The 23,432-nt window shown below is 40.9% G+C and overlaps 1 long non-coding RNA gene and 1 pseudogene across 1 annotated transcript; one reads left to right on the top strand and one right to left on the bottom strand.

Moving 5' to 3' along the window:
• Positions 1 to 4,727: 4,727 nt before the first annotated feature.
• On the bottom strand, positions 4,728 to 21,873 carry LOC123480233 (uncharacterized). Its single transcript, XR_006656149.3, has 3 exons — positions 21,776 to 21,873; positions 21,450 to 21,500; positions 4,728 to 5,053 (listed from the first exon to the last, which is right to left on the bottom strand). It is a non-coding gene; the product is annotated as an uncharacterized lncRNA (long non-coding RNA).
• Positions 13,491 to 14,225, top strand: LOC112308960 (large ribosomal subunit protein uL30-like; annotated as a pseudogene).
• Positions 21,874 to 23,432: the final 1,559 nt, after the last annotated feature.

Genomic DNA, 23,432 nt, shown 5'->3' with positions numbered 1-23,432 from the left:
CAGTGGCTTCTGCCAGCACATCTGTCTAGGAGGAAGCTGCCCCTCCAGCCTGTGCCCTGACCAGACAATACAATTCTGTTTCTTCCTGTATGTCCTGGCACTTTTTGAGTTGCTACCCAGCACTGGAGCTCAGAGCAAATGAGTCCATCAGCAAGTAAGTTCATGCGTGGGTCTTTTAAGAGGAACACCTGAGCCATCCATCTCATTCAGCCTCAATCTCCTCAGCCACAATCCCTCCTGGTTTTCACAGCTGTAAGTTATGAAGACTCCTCTTTCTGGCACCGGAACCCAGGGCTGGGGAAGCTGGTGTGGGGCTGGTACCCTTCACTCCTACGGGTACCTCTGCAGTTGAGATGTCCCTCCTGATTTTTCACCTGGTATGGGACTGCCCATTCGACCCTCTGTGGCCCTTCCTACTTGACTTGACATGGCTTCTTCTGCATATCCTTACTTATAGGACTTCTGTTCTACAAGACTTCAGGCAGGTCTCAATGATGGTTGTTCTGTAGTTTAGTTGTAATTTTGATGTGGTTCTAGCAGGAGGTGAGCACAGCAGTTACCTATTCTGCCAACTTGGTTGGAAGCTGAATCCAGTTTTTACCCTAATTTTTCTGTGAAGCACACAACCAGGCTTTCCAGCAGAAAAGCCTATTTTAAACTCTGAAAGAAATAAATTAAACAATTCATTGGTTGCCTGCCAAAGTAGATCTGAGGAAGTCAAGTCTACCTAATTTTACCTAGCCTGAGGCCTATCTGGGCCCTCACTCAACCATTTCAGGGCCACATACATGCAGAGAGGGCCTCTAACCCCAGGGCCTACCAATACCAGGTGGGAGAGCGATCTTTACTCAATCTTAGGCTCTTATCGTTCATTTCTAAACATCCATCTCTGCCTCTCCTTCCACCTACTTCCTTTATCCCTCACCACAATTTTATTTACCTCTTCTCACAATCTTCCTTCTTCCTCTCCCAAACTTTATCTTCTTTGTCTCCAAAGCATAAACCTAGCCATCCTGTTCCTGAGCATAATTATTGTGCACAAAACCTATTGAACATGAATGATATGCAGGCCCTGAGCCAGGCACTGAAGGCAAACAGAGGAATGAGTCAGGGTCCCGACATACAAGAAACTCAGGGAGGCAAAACATGTGTCTAAAGAGATAATATGTAAAGACCACTCTAGTCTTTCAATAATCATGTCCATGGGCTTTGGAATGGACAATACCACAGAGAGTGGAGGCAGTGAGAAAATGCTTCTTGGAGGAGACAGGGCTTGAATGAGTTTTGTCCTGGGGAGAAAAGTTCTTGGACAAGTTCAAAGAAAGGGAAGGGACTAGACAAAGAACATATAGAATGACCCATGGACATGGACAACAGTGTGGGAATTATCTGTGGGAGCAGATGGGGGGGGTGGGTGGAGGAGGGCAAAGGAGGCAAAATTGGGACAACTGTAATAGAATAACAATAAAATGATTTAATTAAAAAAGGAAATCAGAATTTCAGATTGATTTAGTGGCTTGAGCACCGATCCAGCAGATACAAACTGTTTTAAAAGAACAATAATCAAATTACTTGGGCTGGAATGGAAAGGGGGTATAGAAAAGTCATGGAGATGAAACTGGAAAGATAATTTGGTGCTAGACTGTGAGAGGTGTAATTGCCAGGACGAGGAACTGGGACAGTGGCAGGTAAGCAAGATGAAACATTCTACATTGAAGAGAAACAATAAATATTGTTTTGTAAAGGTTGGCATGGAAACTTGTAAGAGATGGACTGGAGGAGGGAACTATTTGTCATGGTCTAGCTGGTGAAAACTGAGACTGACAAGATGGATTAGAGGTGAAAAGTATGGGAGAAGAAACATTTGGGCCTGGACGTTAGCGAGAGAGTAAAGTCAAAGATAATACCAGGGTTTTGAGCACATGACTTTGTGGGTATGTAAATGATAAAAACTGGGAAGCTTGAAGAAGGAACCTTTTTGAAATAAAGGGTTGACCTTGGCTATAGAAAAGGTCCAAGTGAGACGTGATGGATGACGGATCAAGAAGGAGGTGTCCAGCAGGTAGCAGGCAATATAGACTTGACTCTCTGCTGCGAGAAGATCTTCAAGAGCAAAGAATGAAGAGGGAAGAGCAGAAGTCCAAGGACTGAGCTTCGAGATCCATCTCCCCTTAGGGGTGGGGAAGAGAAGGGAAGGAAGCCATCCTGGGCTGTTAGGAGGAGAACCAGAGCAAGGACTAAGAAGCAAACGGCAGAGAGGTCATTGTCATCTGGTATGATTGTAAGTTCGTATTACATTTGTTTTGTGTGCAGTGGAAAATGGCATGAAAGGACACACACCAAATTAGTAGAGTCGGTCACTTCTCCTAAGTGAAAAAGAGTCAAGCACTTTCCCTTTTGTTGTACATGAATTTCTACAATTAATTGGCATTACTTTTATAATTACCACTCACCCTCACTCCAGACAAAGACTAGTGGTGATAAACCACTTTTCTCTCCCACATACTTCTATCTCCCTCTCCAGCCATCCATCCCTCTTAGCTCCTCAGCCAGTGTCCTCCCTCTCCCTAGCACACCCCTAATCTTCCCACTCCAGCCTTTAAACTCTCTGCTCTAATTTCCTGAAAGTGTTGGTCAGCTACTTTTTGCAGAGGAGAATAAACTGTCCCAGGGGCCCACATGAAAAGAGAGCTTGTTTCTGTCTCTGAGGTTTTGTTTATGCTGGCTCCCATACCGGTTCCTTCCCACCTAGTTATTGTTTCTATCGTTGATGACACCTCTACAGGAAGACCTCCAAGATTACAACTACTTGGCTTTGATCAAAGCTTTAATCTGACTTTCATTTCTTGATCTGTCTTGAGCAAAATAATAACCATCTAGTGATATCTTACCTCTGGATGACGCAAGTGGTTTACAAAGCACTCTCACTTGCATTATTTTGTTTAAGCCTCTCCTGGCAGGTAAGCATAACAGATATTTTCCCCATGAAACAAACAAAGAAACTAAGGCTCAGATAGGCTACAGGGATGCATAGCCAACAAATTGTAGAACGGAAACTAAAATGCAAAATTTCTTACTTGCAGTTCAGTGCTTTTTATGTAACATCTCATTGTTTATATAGTATTACATTTTAAAAACATTGTCATGTCTTCTTTGGATATGTACCTTCACCTTCTTACTCACACTGTAAAAAAATAAAATATCATTACCTTAAGATGAGGACAAGATTCTTTCATTTGGCTGAAAGCCTTATTTTCCGTTGCATTGTGATCTTTGTAATAACTTTAGGTCATCTTAATGTCTGTTATTGTCTCTCACGCAGGCGCGTGTGCACGCACACACACACACACACACACACACACACCCCGTGTACCATGACCATATCCTAATACTTGCTCCTATCACACTATCCCTTAGATTCACTCCTTCATTCTCACTACTAAACCACCTCTTTTTTCTTGGAAGGGCTATTATATTTCTGAGAGAAGGGCATTTTCTAAGATTTGTATATTAGAAAGACTTGCTAAGAAAATAACATACAAAAAGCTGAAGATTTGGTAGCTATTCTGTGACTTCTCCTCCTGCCATTAAAAACAACAACAACGAAAACAAAAGGGTTGCAGTGTCTGTTTTCAAACATCAGAAAAACGGATAGTGCGGGACTGTGAAAGGAAGCAAGTGAGACAACCCTGCACTTGCCCAGGCTTTCTGCCTAGAGGCAGTTTCGGGGCTGCAGCCCAAGGAGGGGAATCCCAAACAGAGCTTCAGTGAACTGAGGAAAGAGATCAGAGTTCAGGGAGGTGAGTGCAGAATTAGGGGGCAGAACATCAGAGAGGAGGGATCTTCACGGAGAGAGAGCTCCAGAAATCTGCGCGGGGTCTTCCTGGGTGTTGGGCTGAACACGGTCTGACCAAGGGTGAAATTTCATGAGGCTGGGCAAACAGTTGTCAGACAGAGAACAATTATTTGTGGATATGTAAGTAAAAAGTTCCCTGGGCTCACGCAGGACTGGAAATTCTTCAAGGGCCCATCAGCCAGAGTGGAGAAGCCTCATTAAGTACACGGGGCATTCAGCAAAGACACCAGGAGCGTCTCCTACAGTAGTGGGACTAAATTAGCCTTGAATACAAGCTACTTTAGCTCTGTCCCCAAAATGCTTAAAAACAAGTCTCAAAAAGATCAAGGAGATCCCCAAGTAAATTAACAATTTGATAGAATAAAGTCTGATTTAAAGGGATACAACACAATCAATTACTCAACAATATAAAATTCATAATAGCTGGCACTTAATAAAAAATTACTAACATTGCTAAGAAGCAGGAAAATGTGACTCATACCCAAAGAAAATAGTATAAACAGATGAGTAATGACATAGATGATGGAATTGGCAGACAAGCACTTTAAGACACAAATACCATATGATCTCACCTTTAACTGGAACATAATCAACAAAAGAAAAAAGCAAACAAAATATAACCAGAGACATTAGAATTGGGAACAATGTAACAGTAGCCAGGGGGGAGTGGGGAGGGGATAGTGGGGAGAGGGGTTTACAGGAGCTACTGTGGGGGACACATGGACAAAATCGAGGGGGAGGGTGAAGGTGGGGGAGGGAGGTGGGATTGGCTGGGGTGGGGTGGAGGGATGGGGAGAGAATACAGACAACTGTGGTTGAATAACAATAAAAATTTTTTAAAAAACCCAGAAAGATTTTATTCTGCAAAGGTTTCAACCTGCAAGTGGGAAACTTGGCAACAGGAGCAAGGTTCCTAGTTGTTCACAGACTAAGGGGTTTTTATAGGGTAAGGAGGAAAGGTATTTAGCTTTTTCAGCTGATTGGTTGCCTACCGGTCTCTTTCTTACTGGATCGTGGTAGCTGAATCAGGAGAACAAGGAAGATCAGAGACTGGGTAGTTGAGGATTGGCTGGTGTCCTCTGCTGATTTCTGAGAAGAGCTGTACATTCCTGTAAGGTCGGGTTAAGTGTCCTTTCTGTGCCTGGTTGGCTGTCTCCATTTGGTCCCTGACATAAGTCACTCCATTTTAGTTTGATTCTATAAGACATGAAGACATAGCAATAGGAATTATCTAAATGAGGCATAGAGATAAATATTTAATGTATAAAAAACTAAAACTTTGTGAAACATAATAAATATAAAACAACAAAAATAGGCTGGGAAAAATGTTTGCAACAAATACATAAACACTGTCTACATTATATAAAGAATACTTGCAGGTTGGTAAGAAAATTATTGAGATTCCAAAGATTAATGTATAAAAAAGTAGGTACAGACATAAGGTGAAATACAATCAGAAGAAAAATGCAGAGAACATTCTACTTCTCTAAGAATCGAATCAATTCAGAGAAAAGTATCAACAAGGTACTAATTTACAGCTGCTAAATTAACAAAAATTTGAAATATTCCAAACCTCATACCACCTGCCAGGATATATTCCAAATAAATATATTAGTTATATGTAAATATAAATTAGTTATATGTAAAAATGAGACCATGAAAGGTTTTCTAACTATGACTTGAAATCCAGCATTTATAAAAGTAGGTTGATGAGACAAATGACAAACTGGGAATAAATATGAGTACAGTATTATTCCACAGTAAAGTTTATTAAGAAAACATATCAACAACATGGAAAATGCTTCTGATGCAATAGTAAATGAAAAAGGATGAAAGATATGTCTGCCCGGGGCGAAGGGGAAGACCAGTGGGAAGAGGAGGGGAAGTGAAAATTGGCTCCCTCCTGCCTGACCCACCTGGTGTCAATTTCTCATTTCCAACAGTGCTGATGCAGTCACCCAAACACCCATAAGAATATCTGCCCCTTTCTTTCCTGTCAATTCAAATCCCATTACATCATCACCCATTAATGAAGTTCTACCAAACTTGTTTAATGGACCCTTCCCTTTGCTCTGAATTCTCTCAGCCTGGAGATATTCTGCACCCAAACTGCACCTTAACATTCTTGTAAGAAGAGTCACACTTTCCTTCCCCACAGCTTGAAATGGTTTTGCTTCTCTTTCATTCCCCAAAACAACCCAGGCTTTCGTTTGACGAGGTTTTAATTTCAAACCTTTATTGAAGGGGCTGCTGTGTTCGAAGACCTGTGTGAAGCAGGGCAGCAGGTGTTACTACAATGGTATAGGGTGGCTTAGGTCTGCTAAGGGCTGGAGGCGGGTCCCTTTACCATCTCCCTATTTCCCAAGGTCTGTGTGTATCAGCCTAGCTGGGTCACAGGCTGGTCTCCTTGAGCCCTAGGAATCTCAAAATGAAACTATGGGCAGGCAGCAGTGAGGCGGAGGCCCATCAGAGAGTAAGCTTAGTGTATGACGATCCCTGGATCTCTGCGTATCTGGGTGTACAGAGGAGCACTGGCCCCTGGGCCAGGATCCCTCCTTATCCTTTTTTCAAAGCCCCTGCTGGGTACCGACATTCTAGCTCACTGTTTCCCCACTCAGCAGTGCCCTAAAAAGTCTGTATTCCAGTTCTCTTTGTTCAGCTTTCTGCAACTCTAGGGTAGGGGTGCAGGATGTAGGAGAGATGGGGTAAAAGGAGGACGGGACATTACTGACCCCAGATGTCAACGGCACGCAAGTAGTGCGAGGTAAAAGCTGGCACCTGGCTCTCTAAGGAGGCAACTGCAGAGAACATGTAGGGCAGAGATTAGAAGTTTCCAACAGCTTGAGATCCCTCTTCTCTGCATCCCAAGTAGCCCTGGGACCATAGTACAATGTATCAAGGAATATTTCTCATCTAGGCTACGCTGAAGAGGAGCTGTCTGCTCTGGACTGAGACAGAGTCCAGCACCTGGGTGCTGTATCTATCTGTCCCACGAGTACCCCATCTGGCCCCCAAATCCATAATTTGCATTGTGATTCCCTCTTGGAGTTATTCATTCTATGGAGATGGGCAAATGTATAATGCCATGTATCCATCATTACAGTATCATGCAGCATGTTTTCACTGCCCTAAAAACCTTCTGTGCTCCACCTATCATAGCTCCTCTCCCCAAGCCCTGGCAACCTCTGATGTTCTTATTGTCTCCACTTCAGGTACGTAATCAGCCTAATCTGGACTGTAAATCCTAAGGGTCAAGTAAAGTGACTAAAGACCCTGTAGAAGGTGGAGAAAGGAAAGTGCTTAGGTGTGGACATCAGACAGAGCAGTGTTCAAGGCTCTCCCATCATTCACTAGCCGTGTCACCATGGCAACTGGCTTAAACTCTCTGAGCATCTATTTCTTCATCTAGCAAAAGGAGATAACATAATAACCTCATGGGTTTGTTGTGAAAATTAAATAATAATTTACATAAAGAGTTTAGCGAAGTGCGTCTTAGGAAAAGGTAAATCTAGCAGAAAGTGATTATTGGCACGCAGCACTTGGAATCGGGGGAAGTTCCTTTCTCTCAGAGCCTGTAATTACCAAGACCCAGATTCCAGACAAGACAGATGTGCTGGCGGACACTTGCATTGTGATAAAAATAACATGGTCTCTTTGAGGTGCATGTTGACTGGGAACAAAGCAGAGATGAATTTACTAATGATCTCTTTTTATTGAACTTCTTGGGGTGACATGGCTAATAAGATTATACAGGTTTCAGGCGTCCAATTCTGTAATACATCATCTGTATATTGCACCGTGTGTTCATCACCTGAAGTCAAGTCTCCTTCACTGGCAAGCTCTTGAAGATGACCTGACGGTTCTACAGATGGCCACACCTAGAAGCAGGTGCAAATATATAATTCCTTGTTTGGAATTTTCATTCCAATATTTCCAAACCCTTTATAGAATATTGTTCTAAACTGCAATTTGGTCTGTTTCTCTAAGAAACATAAATAAAGAGGCCTAACCCACATATATCATGTAACCTAGTAAATGTGAAAAACAACTAAGTAAAACAAATATACCATATTTAAAATACAAGATATTAAAACTCAATGAACAGGTCTGACAACAGGTTAGACACAGTTTAGGAGAGAATTAGTAGAAGATAAAACAGTAGTAATTGCTATGGATACAATCAAAGGAAACAAGGAGATTGAAAATATAAAAGAGACAAGCAGTGAGAGGGTCTAACATACATCTAACAAACAATAACCAATCCAAAAGAACGTAACAAAGGATAGGGGGGAACTTGACAGAATGGGCAGGACAAATTGAAAGCAAAAATTAGAGGATGTATATAAAGCAAAATGTATCAATAATTCCATTAAGTGTAAATGGTCTAAGTGCTCCAGTTGACATCAAGGATTGACATGTTGAGTTAAAAGAAAAACATATAAGTTTTTTAAAGGGTTGAAAATTTTTTAATTGAAAAATATATTTTAAGATGTGCACGTGTGTATACCCAAAGGAAATGAAGCAGAGACTTAAACAGATTACTTTTACACCAATGTTTGCCGTATCGTTTTTCCCAATAGCCAAAAGATGGAATTAACCTAAGTGTCCATTAATGATGAATGGATAGGCAAAAAGGGGTATATCCATATAATGGAATATTTTTAAGCCATAAAAAGGAATGAAATTCTGATACATGCTACAGCATGGATGAATCTTGAAAACATTATGCTCCATGAAAGAAGCCAGGCACAAAAGAACAAATATTGTATGATTCCACTGATAAGAGAAACCGAGAAGAGGTAGTAGAGGGAATTCTCCCTAGAGGAGGGAATGGGGACTTACTGTTTAATGATGCAGTGTCCCTTGGAAGTGATTAAAAAGTTCTGGAAATGGACAGTGGCGATGGCTGCACAACAATATTAATACAATATATTAATATACTTGATGCCACTGAATTGTACACTTAAAATGGTTAAAGTCATAAATTTTGTTTTATATATTTATCATAATAAAAATGTAAACATATATAACATAAAATATATAAACATAGGTATGTGTGTAAATATATATAACATAAATATATATAACACGGTCCTAGGGACAGTGAAACCAGAGAGGGTTTAGGATAGAAGCAGCAACAGGAGAGAACCTGGGCAGGGCTGCTTTGGCTCAAGGGCAAGTCAGAGAAAAGGAGGCTTTGGAGACAGGTTCGGGGAGTTAGCCCAGGATGAGATTCCGCTGCCCATTGCTCTCCTGGTTGCAAGCCTCATGGGGACCCTTAGGACTGAGGGAGAAAAAGAAAGGGGAAAGAAAGGTGTGGGTGTGCTTCCAGGAGGGAGAGCACCCAGAGACGCTTCTTCATCATAGATTCTGTTCCCACTACGGGTGGTAAAGACAAACAGGTCTAACTGACTTGGCACTTTGTTCTGTGTTCGTAAAAGATAGCATTAAAGATGCAATACTGAGGTCATATTAATTCACAATAAAATGTTAAAGCATTTATTTATTCATATGTTTCACTTCAGACAAAATTAACAATTTTACTCTTCTCACATAAAGCACTTCTTGAGCCCAATGAATAAATGCTTGAGAGAGCTATTCAACCCTGGTTAAATATTCTGGCAGGTGTAAGGTGGAAATCAAGTCTTACTATGACTCACTGATGATCATCATAACAGTTAAATATCCAGGAAAGTGTCTTCTTTTGACTCTTAAGGCACTTTGTATTGGATTGTTTGTGTAATAGAAGCAGGCTTATGCTGTGCTCACACTTGCAATGCCTATTCCTGTCTTAGGCCCTTCTGCAAAAACTGCTTGTTAATTATTCAAATCCAGTATTTGATCATTTTTTGCTATAATTTTTTGTTCTCATTTTCAATAGTTTATTTTATCTCCAATGATTTCTTGGTCTCCATCTTTGCAGTTTTATTTTAACCTTGCATTCTATTTACCTTCCCTCTCCTATTTCTTTAGCTTTTTCACTTGTTTCCTCAAAATTCTAACCCACGCCCCAGCTATTTTAATATCCCTTTAAGTCTTTCAGTCAATAAATTTTCCAGAACTCCTAAGACTATTTGATTAAGTCATTAAACAGTGAAAAATGCCTCCAGTTTCTATAAAGAATCTCATGAGCCACCTGTTAAATGTCAACATACCCATATGAACCAACATGGTTTTCTACTGATAACTAGAAACTTGCCCATTTGTGATTTTGAGTGATTATGTGAAGACCTCACAACTGAGTCATTTCCCCTTTTTATGGTTGCCGCACTAGCTTTTTTTCAGTTATTAAACAATATAATGGAGGAACCAAGATGGCGGCGTAGGTAGACACACTGCGCCTCCTCGCACAACCAGAACTGACAGAGAATCGAACAGCAAGGGGTACCAACACCAAGAAAATAGAAAATAAACATTCATCCAGACTGGTAGGAGGGGCGGAGACGGGCACCGGGGTGGAGAGGACTCGCGTGGCTGTGGCGGGACTGAGACTGGCGGAGTGTGGAACAAATGGCACAGGCAGTCCGAGCACTAGCAGACCCTGCGGCCCCACATTTGCACAGATAAACCCAGAGGGCCGGACTCAGAGTGGCGGAGAGTGGCGGGTAGCACCCTGTGGCACCACATTCGCCCACAGATAAACCAGACGAACAGCGGGCAGCGAAGCAGACCGGGCAGCCCAGGGCTCCAGCTCCGGGAAATAAAGCCTCAAACCTCTGATTGAAAGCGCCCGTGGGCGTTGGGGCGGCAGCAGGAGAGACTCCCAGCCTCACAGGAGAGGTTGTTGGAGAGACCCACAGGGGCCTAGAATGTGCACAGGCCCACTTACTCGGGACCCAGCACCAGAGTGGCCCAGTTTGATTGTGGGTATCGGAGTGAAAGATTGAAATCTGGAGGAGAGTGAGGATGGCGCCATTGTTCCCACTCGGCCCCTCCCCCACGTACAGCGTCACAGCCCAGCGACCACATTACCCTGCCCTGGTGAACACCTAAGGCTCCGCCCCTTAAAGTAACAGACATGCCAAGACAAACAAACAAACAAACAAAAAAATGGACCAAATGACAGAACACTTCAAAGCTCCTGAAAAAATACAACTAAGCGATGAAGAGATAGCCAAGCTATTGGATGCACAGTTCAAAGCACTGGTTATCAATATGCTCACAGATTTGGTTGAATCTGTTGGAAAAACAGATGAAAAAATGAAGCCTATGCTAAGAGAAACAAAGGAAAATGTACAGGGAACCAATAGTGATGAGAAGGAAACTGGGACTCAAATCAATGGTATGGACCAGAAGGAAGAAACAAACATCCAACCAGAAAAGAATGAAGAAACAAGAACTTGGAAAAATGAGGAGAGGCTTAGGAACCTCCAGGACACCTTGAAACGTTCCAACATCCGAATTATAGGGGTGCCAGAAGGAGAAGAGGAAGAACAAAAAATTGAAAACTTATTTGAACAAATAATGAAGAACTTCCCCGATCTGGCAAAGGAAATAGACTTCCGGGAAGTCCAGGAAGCTCAGAGAGTCCCAAAGAAGCTGGACCCAAGGAGGAACACAACAAGCCACATCATAATTACATTACCCAAGATTAAACGCAAGGACCTACATCCAAGATTACTGTATCCAGCAAAGCTATCATTTAGAATGGAAGGGAAGATAAAGTGCTTCTCAGATAAGGTCAAGTTAAAGAAGCTCATCATCACCAAGCCCTTATTATATGAAATGTTAAAGGGAGTTACCTAAGAAAAAGAAGATCAAAAATAGGAACAGTAAAAATGACAGCAAACTCACAGTTATTAACGACCACACATAAAACAAAAACGAGAGCAAACTAGGCAAACAACTAGAACATGAGGGTTGTCAATAAGGGAGTGGGAGGGGGAGAGGGGGGTAAAGGTACAGAGAATAAGTAGCATAGATGATAGGTGGAAAATAGACAGGGGGAGGGTAAAAATAGTGTAGGAAATGTAGAAGCCAAAGAACTTATAAGTATGACCCATGGACATGAACTATGGGGGGGGAATGTGGGAGGGAGGGGGGTGGGCAGGATGGAGTGGAGTGGGGGGGGAAATGGGACAACTGTAATAGCATAATCAATAAATATATTTTTAAAAAAATTTAAAAAAAAGAAAAAAAACATATAATGAACTATGTCAAACACACAGAAGAGTATAAGCATTTTATATAAATCTCACAAGCGATCCCTCATTACTCTCTTATATCTTCTTATACAATATTATAATGAATAACCCTTATTTTTTTCAATTTAAAAGATCTGGGAAAACACAGAAAGACAGATACTGCATGGTATCACTTGTATATGTGGAATCAAAAAAATTTTTTTAAGTTGAACTCAGAGAAGAGACAATGGAATGGTAGCTGTCAGGGGCTGGAGGCTGGGACAGATGAGCAGAGGTTGGTAAAAGGGCACACACATTTTCAGTTGTAAGATGAATAAGTTCTGAGGATCTAATATATAACATGGCTACTATAGGTGATAATACTGCATTATATAATTAAAATTTGCTAAGAGAGCAGAACTTAGATGTCACACCAAAAAATAAAGGGAACTATGTGAGGTGATGGGTGTGTTAATTTGATTATGGGAACCCTTTCACAATGTAAAAACATATATCAAATCATCAGGGTATATACTTTAAATACATTACAGTTTTATTTGTCAATTATACCTCAATAAAGCTGAAATAATTTGGAGGCCAAAGTACTTTTATGGGGGTTAGCCACCTCCATATATATCTTATTTTGGACAACATGTTCACCATTTTCTTTCCTTTGCTTACTAAATATGGCATGCTAGCAATTTTTGCCATGCCAAAACAATCCATGTCCACTGCAGAAACTAGATAATTTGGATAAACATAAAAGAAGAAAAATAATATTAAAATCATCCAAAATTTTACCAACCAGAGATGTTACCTTTTTGTACACTCCCTTTCTGTGTAACCAGGGAGGAGACCTACAATGCTTACTCCTCCTTTGAAAGGAATTTACCCTATAGAGCCCCTGTTGCTGATGCTGTTAGTTTATGCCATGTAACCCCATTCCACAAGTCACTCAGGTTAGACTAAGGGTGATAAACTTCTTACTTGTACTAGTCAGGGTGTAGTCAGGAAAACAGACACCACCCTGGGTTTTTTGAACCAAATAAAGGAACTTGGTTACACAGGAAATGAAAAAGCTGAGAGGCCAAACACAGGATGGTAAGGCCACTGCAAGATGAACAACAATTCTCATCAAAAGACACTTCAAAGACATTGAAAAGAGAAGCCACAGATAGGGAAAAAATATTAGTAAAGCGTATAGCATCAAATAAAAAAATTGTATCCCGAATGTATAAAGAACTTCTACAACTCCACGGTAAGAAGACAAACAGCCCCTCAAAAAACAAAATAGGCCAGATATTTTAACAGATACATTACCACAGAAGATCTATAAATGGCAAATTAGCACATGAAAAGATGTTCAACATCATCAGTCACCAGGGAAATGCAAATTAAAACTAGAATGACTAAGACTTAAAAGACTGCCGATACCCAGTGCTGGTGAGGATGGAGAGAAACTGGAACATTGCTGATCAGTAAGTAAAATGGGCTCTTTTCTGGCTGGAACCATGGAGGGTGCAGAAGAGAAGAGGAAGAAGGTTCCTGCTGTGCCAGAGCCCTTAAGAAAGAGTGGAGGAATTTCACAGAGCTAATGATAAATAAAGCTCCCGAGAAAGAAGTTTGCCCAAAAGATGCTTCAAAAGGTGAGGAGAAAGATTATATATGAAGAAGCTAAGCACTATCACAAGGAATATAGGCAGATGTACAGAACTGAGATTCAGATGGCAAGAAAAGCTGGCAACTTCTATGTACCTGCAGAACCCAAATTGGCATTTGTCATCAGGGTCAGAGGTATCAATGATACGAGCTTAAAGGTCCAAAGGTGCTGCAGCTTCTTTGCCTTCGGCAGCTCTTCAGTGGCACCTTCGTTAAGCTCAACAAGACTTCAATTAACATGCTAAGGACTGTGGGACCATATGTGCCTGGGGGTACCCAAATCTGAAGTCAGAAAATGAATTGATCTACAAGTTTGGTTATGGCAAAATCAATGAAAAATGAATTGCCCTGACAGATAACACATTGATTGCTCGATCTCTTGGTAAACATGGCGTCATCTGCATGAAGGATCTGGTCCATGAGATCAATGCTGTTGGAAAATGCTTCAAGGAAGCAAAAACTCCCTATGGCCCTTCAAATTATCTTCTCCACGAAGTGGAATGAGGAAAAAGACCACCCATTTTGTAGAAGGAGATGCTGGTAACAGGGAAGACCAGATCAATAGGCTTATTAAGAGGATGAACTAAGGTATCTACCATGGTCATTTTTGTAACCTGGTCAGTTAATAAACAATGACTGCTTTAAAATTGAAAAAAAAAAAAAAGTAAAATGGTACAACTACTTTGGAAAATAGTTTGACAGTTTCTTATAAAGTTAAAGGTATAATTACCATATGACTCAGGAATTCCACTTCTAAGTGCTTACCCAAGAGAAATAAAACACATGTCCACACAAAAACTTGATATTTGTTCATAGAAGTAGTGAACCCTGTTCAAAGCAGCATTATTCACCAGCCCCAAAGTGGAAACAATCCAAATGTGCATCACCAGTGGATAAATAAATCATGGTGTTTCTATACAATGAAATATTATTAGACAAAACAAAAAAGGAATGAACCAAAGAGGAGATGGACACACTTCTCCATATACTTCCCACTAAGTGCAGCTAAACCCATGGACATTATGTATAAAACAAACATAAGAAGGCTGAAGGTAGAGATAAGAAGACAGACCGGCTAGGGACCCTGGGACCTCAGGAATAACATGGCAATGAGTTCCCTGGGTCTTCTTTTTTGCTCATATATCTGAGTCTGGATGCTGGAGAAGCTGTCAGTCTGGAAACCCCAATGGGCACAAACAAAAAAGTCCCCAAGAAAGCTCTCTGGCCAAAGGAAGAAGAAATGGGCCAACTAGCAAGATAGAAAACTTTTAGGCATAATTGCTCTATCCCAGCCAAACATCACAGAAAGAACCACAGCCCTGTCACCACCCCCAAATGCTGAATGGGGAGCTTAGACTTCCGTTCTTGCCTGGCTGTAACAAGACACCCCTAACATTCCCCTCCTGGAGTGGTATCAAGAAGATTGAGTGGAGATCTGGGACTTTCATCCCAACTTGGTGTTGCTGAGGTCTCCCTTCCAAAATATCAGAGGAGACCACATGGGGATCCTAGATTTCCATCCCATCCAGCAATAAGAAGGTGCCACTCTCTCTTCCTGCCCAGAGTCAGAGGAGACCAAGTGGATTGGCAGAATGGATTTAAAAACTTGACCCAACTATAAGCAAGAGCACCATGCTCAGAGGGGAAAAAAGCCAGTCTCAAAGGTCACAAGCTGTATGATTCCACTTACATAACATTCTAGAAATGACAATTATGGAGATGGAGAGCAGGTTAGTAATTGCCAGGGGTTAGGGATGGGGAAGGGAGGAGAAAGAATGTGAAACCAGGAACACCTTTGTGTTAACGCAATAGTTCTGTATCTCACTTGCAATGTGAGACAACAAATCTACACGGGATAGGGCACTGAATGATACACACTCTTTGTACCCCTGTTGATTTCCTGGTTTAGATATCATACTACAGTTAATATTAAGATGTGCATGGGACCTCTTTGTCCTATCTTTGCAATTTCCTGAGAATCTACAAATATTTCAAAAAAAAGTTTTTAAAAGGAACAAACCATTCATACCCATAATAACATGGATAAATCACAGACATTATGCCAAGTGGATAAAGCTAGATGCAAAAAGAGTACATGATATACAATTCCACTTATATATAACTTTAGAAAAGACAATTCTAATCTATGGTGACAGAAAGCAAACTCATGGTTGCCTGGGGTCAGGGAGGTTGACTGATATGGGGAACAAAGGAACATTTTGGGGCAATGAAAACTTTCCGTGTATAAGGATGTATAAATCTGTCAAAACTCATGGGGATGTATATTTAAAATGAATGCACCGTATTGTACGTTAACTGTACCTCCCTAAAGTTGACTTAAAATCACTTAATAAAACAAAAAATCATCAAATCATGTTTTATGAATAAGAAAACAATATTTTCATATACAGTAAAATATTTAATTGTACATTTGGGTTATAAATATGGCTTCCTTGGCCATTTGGGTATAAAATAACTGAGAAAGTCAAGTCCACTTGTAATACTCAATACACATGCAAAAGTCTTGCTAACATTGACACTTTGTATATACCCTCCAAAGTAATATTCACAAATTGCATACCCTCATAATGTCCTCAAAGACTGTTCAGTGGAACCATCAAGGCCCATTTGGGTTGATCAATTACTTTGCTAACCGGTAGTAGCATATCCCACCAGAAACCAGAAAGTGACCATACCTGCACAAATATAATGAGGGGGAAATGATCTTTCAATATCATTTTCTTGATATAATCCACTCAGATTACAAGAAAGCTGAAGTGCAGCCTGAAATATTCTGCTTGGCCCGTATACAGAAGAGAGGGTCACTACTATATAACACCACAGAAAACCCCAACCTAAAAATTTTCAAACAAATTTCAAAATGGTGGTTATAAATTCTCTGTACTATCTTCACAATTTTCCTGTAAGTCTAAAGCTATTCTAAAATCTAAAGTTTAAGAAAACCTATTCCTTTGTCAAATAAATCACTAAACCTCTTTTTGAATGTTGGTGACACTGTGGCCTAAGCAGGAATTGTGACATTTCTGAAACACACTTTGATGAAACCTTAATGATGTCAGTGGCTTTACATTTTGATGTTAGGTGGATACCACAACTGCTCACAGATTTACCCTTTAGAGTGGATTTGTGGAAGGGAGACTTAGCACCCAAAACCCACCCCCCAAAGCATGTTGGTTAACTATTGCCGCTGCTCACAGAAACACTTCCAGATGTCAGGAACTATGGAAAAGGTAAGTAGTATGGTAAAATTAACATAAGTGAGTTGGCCGGTGGACAGGTTTCATCCTTATTAGTGATGAAAAAGATCGGGAATACTATCTGTGAACAAATACAAATTGAGTAGGAGAAGCCAAATCGAGGTGACCTACGTAAAGCAGCTCCTCTAGGAAAACTGGTGGACAGTCTTGCCACCCTCTATGCTTCATACACAGGCACCAACACAAAACTCGACCTCAAAATAAACAATTCAGAAAACAACCCTGACTACCTAAGGGGGAAAAAGAAGTATTAAGTAGTGAGTCAAAGTGAAAACACAAAGCCAATCACCAGGCAATCTTCCCACACATACTCAAATGCAGTTCCCTTTAAACTGGCCAACTCAGAGGGGTGCTAGAAATAGGAAAAAAGCCAGGAGATGCCAAGTTCCCACCCTTGGGGGAAGTTTCCAGCAATTAAGAGACAAGTACCCTCTGGAGAAGGATCCGGGGAAGATGGCAAGAAATTCATTCCACATCCAAACCCACACAGATCCTGGGCTGCCTGGGAGAACATTGCTCACAGGTTGGCACATTGTTTTAAGTCACTGTGTCTTGGACCCAGACAACAGGTGCCCAGGTGCTCCAGCCTAAAGACTGTGCCACTGCTTTTACCCCTTGCCTTATTCATGATTCTTTGTTCACGTGTAATAGAAAATCAATTCAAAGTGGCTTTTTAAAAAGAAAACACCTTGCCCTGGCTGGTGTGCTCAGTGGATTGAGTACCAGCCTGCGAACCAAAGGGTCCCTGGTTCAATTCCCAGTCAGCTCAGTCAGGGCACATGCCTGGGTTGCGGACCAGGTCCCCAGTATAGGGGCACACCAGAGGAAACCACATATTGATGTTTCTCTCCTTCTCTTTCTCCTTCCCTTCCCCTCTCTCTAAATATAAATAAATAAAATCTTTAAAAAAAAAAGAAAAGAAAAAAAAACCTATATTGGCTCCTATGAATTATTTTATTTTTATTTTTTATTGGGGTGACATTGGTCCACAAAATCATACAGGATTCAAGAGTAAAACTCAACAAAACATCATCTGCACACTGCATCGTGTGCCCATCACCCCAAGCAAAGCCTCTTTCTGTCCCCATTTTGCCCCCTTTTGCCCACCTCTACCTACCCCCACCCCCTTTTCCCTCTGGCTATCACCACAGTGTTGTCTGTGTTCATGTGTGATGTATATGTTTTCTTTTTGCTTAATCCCTTCACATTCTTTCATCCAGTCCCCCAACACCCCTCCCCTTTGGCAGCTGTCAGTCTGTTCCATGTATCCATGCCCCTGGTTCTCTTTTGCTCATAGTTTATTTTGTTCATTAGATACCACAGATCAGTGAGATCATATGGCACTTGTCTTTCTCTGACTGACTTATTTCACTTAGCATGACAGCCTCCATGCTGTCGCAAAATACACTGCCTTACCCCTTGCATTACTCATGACTTTTTGTTTACATGTAACAGAAAATCAACTCAAAGTGGTTTTTTAGAAAGAAAAGACATTTATTGGCTCCAATAATTTTAAAAGTCAGGAGTTGTATGACCTCAGGTATGGCTGGACCAAGGGGTTCAAACAATATTACCAGGACTCAGTCCCTCTCTCTCGCTCCATGACACAGCTTTGCTTTCCTCTATGTTGGTTTTATTCTGATAACCTTCCTCCATGCACAGGCATTAGAGTCAACAGGTCTATGTAGGCATACCTGAGACATGTTGCAGGTGTGGTTCCAGACCACCACAGCAAAGCAAGGGCTGCAATAGAGTTACAGTCCTTTTGCCAGTGGGGAGTTATGTTTTCAATTTGCAAAAAACCGTAACATCTGTGAAGCACAATAAACTGAAGTGCAATAAAATGAGGTATGTCTGTAGCCGACAAGCTTGGCAATCAGGATGGAAACACAAAGACTTCATTCTCTCTATTCCCATCAAAGTTCCAGAAGTAAGCCTCTTTGACTCTTCATTAGTTCATCCTGGGCCATGCATCCACTTCATGACCAGCCACTGTCCAAGATGATGTAATGTAATACCCTCACTGGTCGGATTTTATTGAATAATTAATCAGGAGACAAGGAGCAAAATCATTAGGCAGCGTGAGATTCAACAGCAATACCACATGTGAATAAAAGCAACAAAAGTAAAAAAAAAAAAAAAAAAAGGAACTTCTGGAACATGGAGTGGGTTTTCAGATTTTGTTCTCCTCAAGGTAATAATAACAAGTACTAACCCATTAAATTTAATAAGCTTCCCTGAGGAGTCTGGAGTTATTATAAGTTAATATATGTAAAAAGCACTTAGAAGCGTGGCCCAAAGTAAGAACTACAGAACTTAACTATCATAACTATCATCATGGAAGAAGGGCCCTGGAAAAGAAATAAGAACATATCCTAACTGGCAGGATGGAGGAATAGTTTGTTTAATCTAAATATTGACAGGACTGTAACTGAATTTTGTAATAAACTGGTGAAATAGGCTCAATTACTTTTCGCTTCTTTGATGTATAGTTTGAGAATGACAAGACTTTTAAAATATCTTTTCAGCCACCAATACAAAGGAATCCGATATAGAATAAATGTCCAGTAATGATTACAAGACGTTGGACTGATAGATACTGGAGTATGCCCTCCTATACCAAACTCCAACCATAGAAACAATAGGAAGTATATTATAAACAAATAACTATGCTCCAAAACTAAAAAGGGAATGCTTGCTGGGATAGAAAGAGAGAACTAAAAATAACACATACATACATACATACATACATACATACATACATACATACTTGCTAAAAATAGAAACCACACTAACTAGATGAAAAGGGGAAACTGTGGCCCAGACCATCAGCAGGCATATACATAGAGGACTATTTCTCTCCCTCAGAAGGAAACAAAAACAGTGCTCTGAGGTGTGATAGCCACATGGAAGCCATCCAAGGCAAACATGGAGTAATCACACCCTGTATTGCGTCTTCCCATGTACCTCACCAGCAGCACATCCACCCACTTCCAACTTCAGTAAAAATAGACTGCAACCCTGACAGCATGCCAGCCCCTCTCCCCAGCTGAGTTGCAAAAGCCAAGACAGCAGAGAGTCTTTTCAAAGGAATGGGCAGAAATCCACAGAAAGGCTCAGGAACTAAAGCCAATGATTCCTGAAGGTAGGGGTACAAGTGATACTGAACACAGTAGAATTCACTGAAAAGCAAACGGCCCCCATATTCCTTTGTCAACCCACTCAGGCAATTCTCCCTCCTCACTAACAAAAGACTAAAAATTTATCCTCTAACAGAGCAAGGGGATTCTGGACTTGGGACATCAGGTGGATGTGTCCTATTGAAAACAGAAAATGTAAGTAAAAGCCAACACACACTAAATAGTAATTTCCCGGTTCTCCTTCTCCAAGTGCTACCAAGAATGCTGACAGTCAGGCTTTTATAGCCAAACAGGACAATGAACTGTCAATCTCTGGAGAAACCAAATAACACAATGGAAAAGACCTAAAGGTACCGATGCTGAGGCTGCCATCCCAAATGTCCAGATCTCTGCCTATTCCTTTGAAAACTGGCTCCCCAATGGGCACAACCACCTTATTTAGTGCCTCCTTAAAATTTTTTTCAGTTAAGTTGACATTCAATATTACATTAGCTTCAGTTGTTCAGCATAATGAACAACTATAATGGTTAGACATTTATTTATGTAACTTACGGAGTGATCCACCTGACACCATACAGAGTTATTACAACATTACTGACTATGTTTCCCAGTCTGTACTTTACATCCCTGTGACTATTTTGTAGCTACAATTTGTACTTCTGAAATTTAGTACCTTCCTCTTAGATGCGGAGAGAAAATCAAATGTTTGAGCCATTTGAAAAAAGAAAGAGACTCAGGAAAAGAGGAACAGCGCAGCATAGGTTTTTTTTTTTTAACTGTAATTACTATGTTCAGAAATATTAGAGATTTAGCATCTAACGAAGTGTTTTCTGAAAGTAACAAAGACCAAGACAGAAAAGATTCCATAGCAGAAACATTTTAATTCAATAGAAGAATGGAACAGAAGTTGAGGAAATCTTCAAGGAAGTACTGAAAAAGAGCTGGAAATTAGAAGAGATAACATAGGAACTAGTAGCCAGATGTTTAAGTCACTGTTTTGTGGGGTTTCTTTGTTATGGAGCTTAGCTTACACTTTCACCAACAAGAATACCTGCAAAATTCTGAGGGAAGTTTACTTCCCATCCAGGATTCTATTCCTAGGCAAATTACCAATCAAGTGTGTGTTTAATAATGACATTTTCAAATATGCAAGATACCAAAAAATGTACCTCTTAAGCACTCCTTCTCAGAAAACTTCTAGAACAAACGTCATGGCAAGTTCCATGTGCACTGGTTGCACGATAAATACGCAAATACTACCTCACTAGCCATTATATTTATATTCTAAATATTCACTGATAAACCACCATCTCTCACACGGGCCCAAGAATTGTATAATACATTCTTAATCAAGTTGTTTATATAGGTAAAGGGCCTACAAAAAATTACTTACCTGAGACCCTGTGCCTCCTAGGGGCAGTCCTAGTCAAAATGAAAGGGACTCCTGCAACAATGAGCACACACAGGGAGTTAAGAATGATGAGGCCGTAAATAAGATTTGGGCATGGATTCGTCTTAGTGATGAGGACAGGTTAGACTGAGAGTCAGAGAATGGGTGATGAGAACATGAACCAAGCCCACTTCACTTCTGAGCAATTCCACCCATTCCCCTCCTTGAGCTTTGGTGCCCTTGTTTATAAAGCAGGGATAATAACATCTACTCAGGGGTTCATAGGATTAAAGTAGACACATTCATTCTCTTTTCTCTCACACACATACCTGAGCGTTAGCCAGTTGCCAGTTGTTTTTTGGAGATGCTCATGGCAGTGTATGACTCTTAAGAAAGTTAATCTCCACTTTCTTCATTTTACAGCACTAATAAAAAAGACAGCGATGCCTAAGAATTAATTTTGAAAGATCATTTATTTATGTTGCTAAAGTAGCAGAAGACCTCTTATTTACAAAACACCTGAAGAACCATTTTGGCTTTGTTAAGCCAGGAGGCAGAGTAAAGGAGATGAGACTATGAGAAATAAGTTGTTTTACACAATAAAATAATAATAATGACTTTCCTCAAGTGTGCCATTGCTGGGGAGAGGATAGAGGTAGGGAGAGGTGAGACAGCCTGGGAATAAGCAAAAAGGAGATATAGTATTACACTTCCACAGCAAGGAACCTGTAGGTTGGACATGGGGTGTTTGTGGTCAAGTCAGCTAGAGAGAAATTTCTGTAGCAGGAATGATTGCAAAACATGTTAATATAATGGATGGCTAATATTAACCCTTACAAATGATTCTGTCTTTATCTAAAATTTTGATTTCTTGTTCATCATGGATTTTTACATTAATTTTGATTTTTTTTAAATATTGCATTAAAATGTCTTGATTACTGTTAAACAATAATGTGGGGCCCCTTAAATGTTGTACCTGAAGTTCAGTATCTCACTCATCTCACCCTAGTCCCTGTCCTAGTTATTACCTTTTCTTTTTAAAAAATATCTTTTTAATTTATTTTTAGAGAGAGGGGAAGGGAGGAGAAGAGAGGGAGAGAAAATTCAATGTGCAAGAGATACATCGATTGATTGGGACCTGGCCCACAACCCAGGCATGTCCCCTGACTGGGATTGAACCAATGACTGAACTTTTCAGTTTGCAGGCCAGTACTCAATCCACTAAGCCACACCAGCCAGGTCAACTTTTTCAAACCTTCAGTACAAGTCTGTTAGGTGGAACAGCTTTGGGTTAGAGAGAGCTTTCAAAAGTGGTTCAGCACAGGATGGGGCAAGAAGACCAGCAACAGCAGGCAAGCTATAAAAACTATCTAAAATTCAAGACTGAGGCATAGGTAGATATGCTTTGCTTCCTCGCACAACCAAAAAGGATAACAACCAATTTAAAAACAAAAAACAGCCAGAACTGCCAGAAAATGAAACTATATTGAAGTCTAACAACCAAGGAGTTAAAGAAGAAGCATTCATCCAGACTGGTAGGAGGAGTGGAGACAGGCAGCCGGGGCAGAGAAGACACGAGACAAGGTGGCAGCTGGCAGACCAGGGCAGGTGAGATAGCAGCTGGTGGACCAGGTGGTCCCACATTTGCATGCAGATAAACTGGGAGGAACAACTGTGGAGCAAGACAGACCACACAACCCAGGTTTCCAGCACGAGAAACTAAAGCCTCAAAAACCTCTGGCTGTAAAAACCTTGGGGGTTGTGGCAGCAGGAGAAACTGCCAGTCTCACAGGAGGGTCCATGGAGAGGCCCACAGGGTCCTAGAACGTACACAGACCTACCCACCCAGGAACCAGCATGAGGGCAGCACCTGAAAGGGCATAATTGCTTGTGAGAAGTAGGGGAAGTGACTGAAAGCAGAGTGAGAACCAAGCAAGCAGCGTTGTTCCCTGTCTACACCCTCCTCTACATACAGCACCATAACAC

This window comes from Desmodus rotundus, chromosome 9, assembly GCF_022682495.2.
Source record: "Desmodus rotundus isolate HL8 chromosome 9, HLdesRot8A.1, whole genome shotgun sequence".
In the NCBI taxonomy this organism is placed as follows: domain Eukaryota; kingdom Metazoa; phylum Chordata; class Mammalia; order Chiroptera; family Phyllostomidae; genus Desmodus; species Desmodus rotundus.
Note: the sequence above shows the minus strand (reverse complement) of the source record. Positions and strands in the feature narration are given on the sequence as shown.